The following is a 13,691-nucleotide window of genomic DNA, read 5'->3' as shown; positions in this document are numbered from 1 at the left end:
TTCCAGGTTCGACAATAGATAAACCTGTCTAATCAGTAAAGATGGAGGTAAGACAGCTGTAACAGTCTCAATAGACCGCTTGAAGTTGTGCCCAGGTCTATTGAAGCCACAGGAAGAAGTACCTCTTATAGTGGCTGAAGAACCCAAAGAAGATGTACTCCATACTGGCCAGATTGGCCTCAACTGGATGGAGCTGTAATAATACCTGTGATGCACTTCTACCAGCAGCCAGAAGACTCTCCACTAGAGATGAGCGTTGTTCGACTCGAACTGTTCGCCAATCTCAAATTCGAGCTGTTTTGGGCGATGTTCGAGCCGTTCGGCGAACACGAACGATTTGAGAAAAATTCGGCTGTTCGAGGTTATGTTCGATAACTGTTCGTGCACCAAAATCATAACTGGATTTTTTCTCAGTAATGATGAAAATTAATGTTAATACGCAGTTTGAGTGTACAGCGGGGTGGGGGGAGGGGCAGGGGATGGATCTCTGCAGGAATAATGAAGATCTCCATTTTTTTTTCTCTTTCCCGCATTTACAGTGGGGAGGTGAAATCTGTCAGCCTATCAGCAGCGCACACACGGAGCGAAGTGCTTTTTTTCACACAAGCAAGGGCATGTGTCATTGGCAGTGTATGTCACATGTCCTTGCCCTATGAGACCAAGCCATTTTCCCGGTCGCCACCATTTTCTCACTGCTGCAGCTGCGTGTTAGACGGCACCGCTGTTGCTGTGTGCGCTATACCTTGTTAATTTAAAGCCAATTTTCGCACAAATCTACAGATAGCTTGGGAGTAGGGAATAGTTGTGATTGCAGTCCTTTAAAGGACTAGGTTACAGCATTTCCTATGACTTTTATCAGGCAGGTCTGTGCTCTTAAATAGATAGATTGTGGGAGTAAAGACTAATTGTAATTGCAGTCCTTTTCAGGACTAGGTTACATCAGTTCCTATCAGTTTTTGCCAGGCAGGTCTGTGCCAGTGCTGTGCAAGTTTTTTTCACAGCATTTGGCTGAATCTAGCAAAGCTAATCCTTTTTGGCCTATTGCAGAGTGTGTTAGTCAGTGGAGTAGCCTATCTGTGTTGCAAGATATACCACCTGTGTATAGAATACCAATTTTTTTACTGCACCTAGTGAAGTAAAATCTTTTGGGCATAGCATCATTCTATTAGTCCATCTATACTGACCTCCATCAGTTTGCAAATTGAATATAATTTTTTTCTGCATCTAGCTCTGAAAAAATATTTGGCCTTCTAGCAGTGTGTGGGAATTTCTCTATTAGTCCATCTATACTGACCTCCATCAGGTTGCAAATTAAAAATAATTTTTATCTGCATCTACCTCTGAAAAAATATTTGGCCTTCTAGCAGTGTGTGGGACTTGTTCTATTAGTCCATCTATACTGACCTCCATCAGGTTGCAAACTGAATATAATTTTTTTCTGCATCTAGCTCTGAAAAAATATTTGGCATTCTAGCAGTGTGTGGGATTTTCTCTATTAGTCCATCTATACTGACCTCCATCAGGTTGCAAATTAAAAATAATTTTTATCTGCATCTAGCTCTGAAAAAATTTTTGGCCTTCTAGCAGTGTGTGGGACTTTCTCTATTAGTCCATCTATACTGACCTCCATCAGGTTGCAAATTCAAAATAATTTTTTGTCTGCATCTAGCTCTGAAAAAATATTTGGCCTTCTAGCAGTGTGTGGGACTTTCTCTATTAGTCCATCTATACTGACCTCCATCAGGTTGCAAACTGAATATATTTTTTTCTGCATCTAGCTCTGAAAAAATATTTGGCCTTCTAGCAGTGTGTGGGACTTTCGCTATTAGTCCATCTATACTGACCTCCATCAGGTTGCAAATTAAAAATAATTTTTATCTGCATCTAGCTCTGAAAAAATATTTGGCCTTCTAGCAGTGTGTGGGACTTTCTCTATTAGTCCATCTATACTGACCTCCATCAGGTTGCAAATTCAAAATAATTTTTTGTCTGCATCTAGCTCTGAAAAAATATTTGGCCTTCTAGCAGTGTGTGGGACTTTCTCTATTAGTCCATCTATACTGACCTCCATCATGTTGCAAACTGAATATATTTTTTTTCTGCATCTACCTCTGAAAAAATATTGGGCTTCTAGCTGTGTGTGGGACTTGTTCTATTAATCCATCTATACAGACCTCCATCAGGTTGCAAACTGAATATAATTTTTTTCTGCATCTACCTCTGAAAAAATATTTGGCCTTCTAGCAGTGTGTGGGACTTGTTCTATTAGTCCACCTATACTGACCTCCATCAGGTTGCAAATTCAAAATAATTTTTTGTCTGCATCTAGCTCTGAAAAAATATTTGGCCTTCTAGCAGTGTGTGGGACTTTCTCTATTAGTCCATCTATACTGACCTCCATCATGTTGCAAACTGAATATATTTTTTTTCTGCATCTAACCCAGCCAATAGTTTTGGCCTAATGCCACAGTTTGGCCACTCAGCTCTGCTCGGTTCCCATCCATTGTTTTTTTTGTGCAAACAACTCCAGAGTTGTGAATTAGTTAACCACCAAAATTAGTGGAAAAAGGCCTGCTGCTGGTGGAAAGGGGAATAGGCGTGTTGGGAAGGGGAAAAAAGGTTGTGTCTGTGGGGTAGGTGTTAAAGCAACAGTAACATCTGCAGAAGAAAGACCATCTTCCAGCCAAACTAAAATGTCTACTTCTTTTAGCGGACAATGTGATAAGATCCCTTTCTTACGGCCACGCCAATCGCTACAAATTCCAGATGAGGCACAAAAACAGCAGGTGCTTCAACGGATATCAAGTGCTCCTTTAAGTGGGCTCTCCTCCACATCAACTTCAACATCACAAATACTCCAGTCCTCAAAGGTGTCACCCCAATCGCACTTGCTTCCTCACAGCTCCCAAATCTCCAGCTGCCCGTCTGAGTATGAGGTAGAACAGATGGTTGAGTCTGCAGAGCTGTTTACTCATACTATAGCCTGGGAATCAGAGGTCGACTCCAGCGCTTCTGTGAATCCAGACGAGGAAATGATCTGCACTGATGCCCAGAATCTTTATGAGTCGGATCCAGGACCAGACGCAGAAGGTTCTGACCATAATGTAGACCCTCATTCCCAAACTGTAACTCCTGTTGGTGGAGACAATGAGGAAGACGATGATGAGACTCAAATACCTGATTGGAGCGACAACTTTAGTTTTTTGTCAGGGCAGGAACAGGTTGGCTCTGAGGACGACGGGTGTGATAACGCACAGGGTGATGATGATGAGGTCGGAGATCCCACTTACTGTCAACCCACTGTCAGCCAAGAGATGAGGTCAGCAGAGGAGGTGGAGGAAGATGCTAGTGACGACGAGGTCAGGTTGCGCCTTCCTGGACAGAGACGTAGTACTGGAAGCACGTCAACAACTGCATCCTCAGACACAACTCTGCCTCTCACCACAAGTCGTGGTGGCTCTTCAGGTCGCATGGGTGCTAAGCCTTGCATAGCCTGGGCATTTTTTCAGATCGATAAAGATGACCCAACTCGTGTTATCTGTAACATTTGTCAGCAAAAGCTAAGTAGAGGCCAAAAAATACATAGTTTGAGTACTTCATGCATGAACCGGCACATGGACATGAAGCATAAGTTGCAGTGGGAAGCTCAGTGTGCTACAATGCGGCCTAGCCGGCCGGGCCAACCACCGTCTGCCATATCTTGTGCATCCGCGGCCTCTTCATCCTCTGTGACTGGGGGGACAGCAGTCACACCTGTTTTGGGGCGCAAACCTGCCACCTCTTTACCCGCAACAGCCAGCGTGATTGGCAGGTCATCATTTTCTTTGGAGGTGGTAACACCAGCTGGTGTTGAGCGCTGTCCGACATCGATAGCACCACCTTTGGATCAAGGCAACCTAACATGTACGCCTGCATCTTCCTCACAGACCGGCAGTTTGCCGGGGACACCCTTATCAACCCCGTCTAAGCACAATAGCCAGCCCTCGGTCCCTCAGATGTGGACAAGTAAAAGACCATTTCCTCCTAGCCATGAGAAAGCTAAGAGGTTGAATTTCACCATCTGCAAGCTCTTGGCTACAGAAATGCTGCCTTTCCGCCTGGTGGACACAGAGGATTTTCGAGACCTTATGTCCGTCGCAGTGCCCCAGTACCAGATGCCCAGTCGGCACTACTTCTCAAAGAAAGGTGTGCCTGCTCTCCACCAGCATGTCGCACACAACATCACCGCTTCTTTGAGAAACTCTGTGTGTGACAGGGTGCATTTCACCACAGACACTTGGACGAGTAGGCATGGACAGGGGCGTTACATGTCGCTGACTGGGCACTGGGTAACTATGGTGACAGCAGGACAAGGGGCTGCTGTCCAAGTCTTGCCGTCCCCACGAGTTGTGCGTCAATCCTCTTTATGTCAAAGTTCCTCCACTGCTTCTGCCTCCTCAACCTCCTCTCGGTCTTCCACCTGCACCCAAAGCCTGTCTGGTCATGCCACCAGCGTTCTAACTGCGCAGAAGGGATCCTGCACACCTCCTTACTATGCTGGCAGTAGGGCTCAACGTCATCAGGCGGTTTTTACTTTGAAATGTCTGGGAAATGTGAGTCACACAGCTGAGGAGTTGTGGTCAGCTCTGGAGAACCAATTTCATGAATGGTTGTCTCCACTGGACCTGAAACCAGGGAAGGCCGTGTGCGACAATGCTGCAAACCTGGGTGCGGCCCTTCGCCGGGGCAATTTCACACACGTGCCTTGTATGGCTCACGTGTTGAACCTGGTTGTCCAGCAATTTTTAGCCCACTATCCCAGACTAGATGGCCTTCTGCAGAGGGCACGGTCGCTGTGTGCTCACTTCCGCCGTTCGCATCCCGCAGCTCAGCGACTTACATCTCTACAGAAGTCGTTGGGCCTGCCACTTCACCGGCTAAAATGCGATGTGCCTACCCGGTGGAATTCAACTCTGCACATGTTGCAGCGACTGTGGCAGCACCGACAAGCCCTGGTGCAATACGTTCTGACGTATAGCCTGGGCCAACGAGATCCAGAGGTGGGTCAAATCACGCTGGAGGAGTGGTCTCAGATCAGGGACCTATGCACCCTTCTGCACAGTTTTGAAATGGCGACGAAGATGTTTAGTGCTGACGATGCCATTATCAGAATGACTATTCCGGTGATTTACATGCTGGAGCACATGTTAAACAGAATTCGGAGTCAGGTGGTGGCACAAGAGGAGGTGGAGGAAGTAGAGGAGGAGGAGTTGTATGCGGAAGGGCTAACATCTGCAAGGTCCAGACGGTCGGCAGCACCAAGGCGGCAGGCATGTGAGGGTGGGGGAGATGGCTTTACCAGGGTGCATGGTAGCAGCCAAACTAGTGAGGAAGGTGCAGGAGCCCAGGAAGAAGTGGAGGGCGAACTGATGGAAGACTCATCAGATGAGGGAGACCTTGATCACATTTCTGTTGTGCGAGGTTGGGGGGAGAGGACAGAGGAAGGAAGCATGATTGTTACCTCGCCACCAACACAACAGGGACTTGGTGCTCCTGGATGCGCAACACACATGAGTGCCTTCTTGCTGCACTACCTGCAACATGACCCTCGAATTGTGAGAATTAGAAATAATCCTGATTACTGGGTTGCCACACTGTTAGATCTCCGGTACAAAAGTAAATTTGCAGAAATTATTCCTGCCATAGAAAGGGATGCACGCATGCAGGAGTATCAGCAGAGACTGTTGCAGAATCTCACATGTGCTTTTCCACAAAACACCAGTGGTGCACGTAGTGAATCTCACAGTTCCAACTTGCCAACCGTGGGACCGTCAAGTGTTCAGCACTCAAACCGTAACAGAACCACAGTATCTGCTGGTAACATCAATTTTGCGGAATCATTTCACCACTTTTTTAGCCCATCCTTTGCAAGGCCACAGGAGACAAGAAGTCTGACACATAGTCAACGCCTAGAGACGATGGTACAGGAGTATCTCCAAGTAAACATTGAAGCCATGACTGTGTCACTGGACCCTTGCTCTTTTTGGGCTTCCAATATGGATAAATGGCCGGAGCTAGCCACTTATGCCTTGGAGATCTTGTCATGCCCCGCAGCCAGCGTTCTGTCTGAACGTGTGTTCAGTGCTGCTGGTGGTGTGCTGACAGATAAGCGCACGCGGCTCTCCACTGATAATGTAGACAGACTCACGTTCATAAAGATGAACAAATCATGGATCCGAAACGACTTTTCTACCCCTGTGTCATCCTGGGGAGAGTAAAAGCTTGATGATTGGTTAAAATCACCCTACCAACCGTTTTAAGCTTTCAAATTACTAATCATGTTTATCTGTATCTTGGCTGGAAAATAATTTGGGCTTTGTAGCAGTGTGCAGCACTGATTCTATTAGGCCATCTATAATAAGCTCCACCAGATTTAAAATTACTAATCATGTTTATCTGTATCTTGACTGGAAAATAATTTGGGTTTTGTAGCAGTGTGCAGCACTGATCCTATTAGGCCATCTATACTAAGCTCCACCAGATTTAAAATTAATAATAATTTTTAGCTGCATCTAGCCCGGAAAATAATTTTGGGGCTCCGAGATGCGCAAGACACATAAGTGCCTTCTTGCTGCACTACCTGCAACATGACCCTCATATTGTCAGAATTCGAAGAAATCATGACTACTGGGTTGCCACACTCTTAGATCCCCCAAACTTTTCGATCAACCTTTTCATTTTAATAAAGACCAAAAAAATGGTCATTTTTGAAATTATAAGCATTAGCAGGTTATTAGAAACTAAAATCAAACAGTTTTCAACTCAAATCTTTATTCTAGGTGATGTTACATTTTCACATAGGACCCCTTGTTCGAAAGGAGCTTCTGAACTCTCTCGTCCATTGTATTTGTCAGGTTTTGGATGGTTTCTGCTTCAATTGTTTTGCATGAGGACAGAATACCCTCCCAGAGCTGTTGCTTAGATGTGAACTGCCTCCCGCCATCATAGACACTCCTTTTGATGATGCTACAGAGGTTCTGAATGGGGTAGAGGTCAGGGGAGCATGGGGGTCACACCATAAGTTTGTCCCCTTTTATGCCCATATCAGCCAGAGATGCAGATATTTTATGTGCAGCATGAGATGGTGCATTATCATGCAAAAAAATGATCTTGCTGTGAAATACACGGTTCTTCTTCTTGAACCACTGCAGGAAGTGCTGTTTGAGAAAATCCACATACATTATGGAGTTCATCTTTAGCGCCTTCAGGGATCCTAAAGGGGCCGACAATCTCTCTCCCCATGATTCCAGCCCAAAACATTACTCCACCTCCTCCTTGTTGGCGCTGTAGCCGTGTTTGCGTGGGGTGTCCATCAACCAGCCATCCTCCACTCCATCCGTCTGGACCATCGAGCGCTGCATGGCACTCATCCGTGAGCAAAACAGTTTTGAAATCAGTCTTCATGTAATGTTTGGCCCACTGGAGCCGTTTCTGCTTGTGTGAAGTGGATAGAGGAGGTCGACAGGATGGCGTATGCACAGCTGCAAACCTCTGAAGGACCCTGCATCTTGTTGTTCGGGGGACGTTGGAGGCACCAGCAACTTCAAAAACTTGTCTGCTGCTATGACAAGGCTTTTTTGCCGCTGCTCTTTTAACCTGACGTAATTGCCTGTAGGAAAGAGTCCTCAATTTGCCCTTATCAGCACGCACACGTGTGTACTGTGAATCAGCTACATACTTCTTGATTGTCAAGACACTTCATCCTGATCATCGCACAATGTTGATTGTAGTCATGCCTTGACCTAAACACTCCACAATTTGTTGCTTCTCAGCAGCCGACACATCCTTTTTCTTTCCCATTTTGGCAGAAATTGTAGGCTGCTTAATAATGTGAGACAGCCTTCTTAAGTAGTCTTGCCTTTCATTGGACACACCTGCCAAACTAATTAGCACAGGTGTCTGCAATTGCTTACAGTGATATAAAGAGCCCTGACACACATCACCATCAATGAGTTTAACTGACAAACAAACAAACAAATTCTTCCCTTATCACTCCTAAACACTTTTTGCATAATAATTTGGAACACAGTGTACATGTGCTTTTCCACAAAACACCAGTGGTTCACGTAGTGAATCTTACAGTTCTAACTTGCCAACCGTGGTCTGTATGGAGTTGTTCAATAAAGGGCCCAAAATTAAGATAACATAGATGGGAGAGGTCTCTATGAATAGGAATTCCTAAGTATTTGATACCCTGTGAGGGCCAGGCAAAGGGAAAGTTGGACTGGATGGAATCCTATATGGATTTGGGGAGGGAGACATCGAGGGCCTCAGACTTCGCTGCATTGATTTTAAAATTTGACCATGTAACAAAGTGATCTATTTCAGCCATAACAGCATGGATGGATATATGTGATTGAGTGATATATACTAGGACATCATCATCAAATAGAGAGCATTTGTACTCGGTGCCTCCCACCTCAATCCACCCAATATTGGGGTTATGGCGAATTGATGAGAGCAGGTGCTCCGTCACTAGGATGTATAAGAGAGGGGACAGAGGACATCCCTGCCTTGTCCCATTGGTGATTGTGAAAGGTGATGAAAATGTTCTGATGCCCCCCCTGGGCCTTGGGACACCCAGAGCCGGACCCTTTTTGGTGGATGCTGGTGGTTGTAGTCTTCGTGGCGGCGACCCGGTTCCGTGGCTCAGGGTGGTCAAACCAGTGGCGGAACTATTTATGTGGTTTTGATGTTTAAATGTCCGACTACGCCACCCGTGGATTGCGGTCAGAGTGAACCGCCGCTGCAGGGCAGACCACTGAGGCTGGTGTTGTGGGTGCAGCAGAGCGTAGCATAACTCCCCACGGGAGGAGTAAAGCCTCAGGGCAGTGTATGCGGAGGATGGGGGTGATGGTGCAGGGCAGCAGCAGTAACGACACGGAGTCAGTGATGCAGTCCAGGGCCTTTACTCACAGTTCTTATTATCCAGACCACGTCTGCAGGTAACTGCTGCCCACGTCGTACTGTGCTCACCAGGTGAGGGGCTCAGACAACTCCCAGATAACTTTGGAGCGCTTCACAGGACCCCCTTTGTGTGTCCTTTATCTGGCCTTTCTTACCAACCCTTCTGTCCGGCTGCCTCGGGCCTCCTCTTGGTAAACTTGGCGCCAGTTTCCCTGACCCTATGTGGTGCCTTCCTAGCGGGTGTAGCGAGGGGCTGCGCCACATAAAATGTCACAGCCTCCGGTTTCTAGCTGAGGGTCGTTTCCTGCCTCCACTAGTTTCAGGGATCGGTCTCCCCCTTTGTCCTGACCCCTCCACGCAGGTGGATTCGGGCGTGCGGTGGCGACTCGCCCGTCCGCACCCCTGGGATCCCTTCATTCCTCGTTCCTGGAGCCTTCTCCGCTCCTCTTCCTTCCTTCTCCCTCTTCCAGGCCTGGACCTCTGTTACTAGGCCCGCCTCCGGAGCAGAGCTCATGCAGAGCCCCTGCTCCCTGCCACTTCTGCTCAGACTTCTCTGCACTGAACTAAGATGGTGCCCACCTTTTATACTCCCTTCTCAATGCACCCAGGAACTGCTTCCTCCCTGCTCCTGCACTACAGGGTTCCCCTTCCTCAGTGTTCCCTCCCCCCACTCCAGCCAGGGACAGGGACTGTCGTGCCCATCTCAGAGGCATATTGGTGGCCCTGCCCCACGGCAATGTGGTGTAATGCATGCAGGTGTCGGGTCCTGATCCACACTCCATCCTTACCTGAGAGTGAGATATCACACCTCTGGGTGAGGTGCAATACCTCTGTAGCAACCGAGCCCTCAGGGTGCTACAGTTCCATTTATCTTCAGCCTAGGTGACGTATTGTGATACAGGGCCGTGATTTTGGCTATAAAAGGGTCCCCTAGACCCCTACCCCAAGCTTTTTAAGAGAATCATATATGGCGTGCCAGGAGACTCTATGGAATGCTTTCTCAGCATCCAACGAGAGTATCTAATTACAAATTTTTAACTGCATCTAGCCCAGGAAATACTTTGTGCCTAGTAGCAGTGTCTGCTAGTCAGCGGATTATCCCGGCTGTTAAGCAAGCTACACCACCTGTAGTTTGGACACTTAATTTTTTCAAAGGAAATGCTTCGGGACCACGGGATACTCAGTGAAGAGCATCAGGAGGCACCCCAAGGCATAGGGGCTGGGATTGGCAGTAGGATGCCTTGCGGTGGACAACCGAGCTCGATCCTTATAAAAGCTTTGTAACTGCAGCAGCTTTAGTGGACGCTACTGGAGCTGGAATTATGCGGCTGCTGGCATGAGACTTGCCCTCCAATAGATCCTTGTAAATGGATTTAAAGTGTATTCATTCAAATTAGAGAGACAATTTAAATTAAAAAGCTTAGAGCTGCCTCCACCACAGGGGGTTCGGTCGACCCATCAGCGGACAGGCACCAGTATTGGGAGAGGGGGGCTGGCCGTCAGGGTTCACCGCTGCTCTGGCACAAACCCGGCGACACGGAGGTGGCACGGGCAGGAGCGGACTGAACATGCATGCATTACACCACATTGCCGTGGGGCAGGGCGACCAATATGCCCCTGAGATGGGCACGACAGTCCCTGTCCCTGGCTGGAGTGGGGGGAGGGAACACTGAGGAAGGGGAACCCTGTAGTGCAGGAGCAGGGAGGAAGCAGTTCCTGGGTGCATTGAGAAGGGAGTATAAAAGGTGGGCACCATCTTAGTTCAGTGCAGAGAAGTCTGAGCAGAAGTGGCAGGGAGCAGGGGCTCTGCATGAGCTCTGCTCCGGAGGCGGGCCTAGTAACAGAGGCCCAGGCCTGGAAGAGGGAGAAGGAAGGAAGAGGAGCGGAGAAGGCTCCAGGAACGAGGAATGAAGGGATCCCAGGGGTGCGGACGGGCGAGTCGCCACCGCACGCCCGAATCCACCTGCGTGGAGGGGTCAGGCCAAAGGGGGAGACCGGTCCCCGAACTAGTGGAGGCAGGAAACAACCCTCAGCTAGAAACCGGAGGCTCTGACATTTTACGTGGCGCAGCCCCTCGCTACACCCGCTAGGAAGGCACCACATAGGGTCAGGGAAACTGGCGCCAAGTTTACCAAGAGGAGGCCCGAGGCAGCCGGACAGAAGGGTTGGTAAGAAAGGCCAGACAAAGGACACACAAAGGGGGTCCTGTGAAGTGCTCCAAAGTTATCTGGGAGTTGTCTGAGCCCCTCACCTGGTGAGCACAGTACGACGTGGGCAGCCGTTACCTGCAGACGTGGTCTGGATAATAAGAACTGTGAGTAAAGGCCCTGAACTGCATCACTGACTCCGTGTCGTTACTGCTGCTGCCCTGCACCATCACCCCCATGCTCCGCATACACTGCCCTGAGGCTATACTCCTCCCGTGGGGAGTTATGCTACGCTCTGCTGCACCCACAACACCAGCCTCAGTGGTCTGCCCTGTAGCGGCGGTTCACTCTGACCGCAATCCACGGGTGGCGTAGTCGGACATTTAAACATGAAAACCACATAAATAGTTCCGCCACTGGTTTGACCGCCCTGAGCCACGGAACTGGGTCGCCGCCACGAAGACTACAACCACCAGCATCCACCAAAAAGGGTCCGGCTCCGGGTGTCCCAAGGCCCAGGGGGTGCGTCAGAACATTTTCACAATCACCAATGGGACAAGGCAGTGATGTCCTCTGTCCCCTCTCTTATACATCCTAGTGACGGAGCACCTGCACTCATCAATTCGCCATAACCCCAATATTAGGTGGATTGAGGTGGGAGGCACCGAGTACAAGTGCTCTCTATTTGCTGATGATGTCCTAGTATATATCACTCAATCACATATATCCATCCATGCTGTTATGGCTGAAATAGATCACTTTGTTACATGGTAAAATTTTAAAATCAATGCAGCGAAGTCTGAGGCCCTCGATGTCTCCCTCCCCAAATCCATATAGGATTCCATCCAGTCCAACTTTCCCTTTGCCTGGCCCTCACAGGGTATCAAATACTTAGGAATTCCTATTCATAGAGACCTCTCCCATCTATGTTATCTTAATTTTGGGCCCTTTATTGAACAACTCCATACAGACCACGGTTGGCAAGTTAGAACTGTAAGATTCACTACGTGAACCACTGGTGTTTTGTGGAAAAGCACATGTACACTGCGTTCCAAATTATTATACAAAAAGTGTTTAGGAGTGATAAGGGAAGAATTTGTTTGTTTGTCAGTTAAACTCATTGATGGTGATGTGTGTCAGGGCTCTTTATATCACTGTAAGCAATTGCAGACACCTGTGCTAATTAGTTTGGCAGGTGTGTCCAATGAAAGGCAAGACTACTTAAGAAGGCTCTCTCACATTATTAAGCAGCCTACATTTTCTGCCAAAATGAGAAAGAAAAAGGATGTGTCGGCTGCTGAGAAGCAACAAATTGTGGAGTGTTTAGGTCAAGGCATGACTACAATCAACATTGTGCGATGATCAGGATGAAGTGTCCTGGCAATCAAGAAGTATGTAGCTGATTCACAGTACACACGTGTGCGTGCTGATAAGGGCAAATTGAGGACTCTTTCCTACAGGCAATTACGTCAGGTTGAAAGAGCAGCGGCAAAAAAGCCTTGTCATAGCAGCAGACAAGTTTTTGAAGCTGCTTGTGCCTCCAACGTCCCCCGAACAACAAGATGCAGGGTCCTTCAGAGGTTTGCAGCTGTGCATGCGCCATCCTGTCGACCTCCTCTATCCACTTCACACAAGCAGAAACGGCTCCAGTGGGCCAAACATTACATGAAGACTGATTTCAAAACTGTTTTGTTCACGGATGAGTGCCGTGCAGCGCTCGATGGTCCAGATGGATGGAGTGGAGGATGGCTGGTTGATGGACACCCCACGCAAACACGGCTACAGCGCCAACAAGGAGGAGGTGGAGTAATGTTTTGGGCTGGAATCATGGGGAGAGAGATTGTCGGCCCCTTTAGGATCCCTGAAGGCGCTAAAGATGAACTCCATAATGTATGTGGATTTTCTCAAACAGCACTTCCTGCCATGGTTCAAGAAGAAGAACCGTGTATTTCACAGCAAGATCATTTTTCTGCATGATAATGCACCATCTCATGCTGCACATAAAACATCTGCATCTCTGGCTGATATGGGCATAAAAGGGGACAAACTTATGGTGTGACCCCCATGCTCCCCTGATCTCTACCCCATTCAGAAACTTTGGAGCATCATTAAAAGGAGTGTCTATGATGGCGGGAGGCAGTTCACATCTAAGCAACAGCTCTGGGAGGGTATTCTGTCCTCATGCAAAACAATTGAAGCAGAAACCATCCAAAACCTGACAAATTCAATGGACGAGAGAGTTCAGAAGCTCCTTTCGAACAAGGGGTCCTATGTGAAAATGTAACATCACCTAGAATAAAGTTTTGAGTTGAAAACTGTTTGATTTCAGTTTCTAACAACCTGCTAATGCTTATAATTTCAAAAATGACCATTTTTTTGGTCTTTATTAAAATGAAAAGGTTGATCGAAAAGTTTGGGGGATCTAAGAGTGTGGCAACCCAGTAGTCATGATTACTTCGAATTCTGACAATATGAGGGTCATGCTGCAGGTAGTGCAGCAAGAAGGCACTTATGTGCCTTGCGCATCTCGGAGCCCCAAAATTATTTTCCGGGCTAGATGCAGCTAAAAATTATTTTTAATTTTAAATCTGGTGAAGC

Source organism: Phyllobates terribilis, unplaced genomic scaffold (assembly GCF_046119375.1).
Source record: "Phyllobates terribilis strain yellow unplaced genomic scaffold, ASM4611937v1 Scaffold_4__5_contigs__length_816908805, whole genome shotgun sequence".
NCBI lineage: Eukaryota > Metazoa > Chordata > Amphibia > Anura > Dendrobatidae > Phyllobates > Phyllobates terribilis.
Note: the sequence above shows the minus strand (reverse complement) of the source record.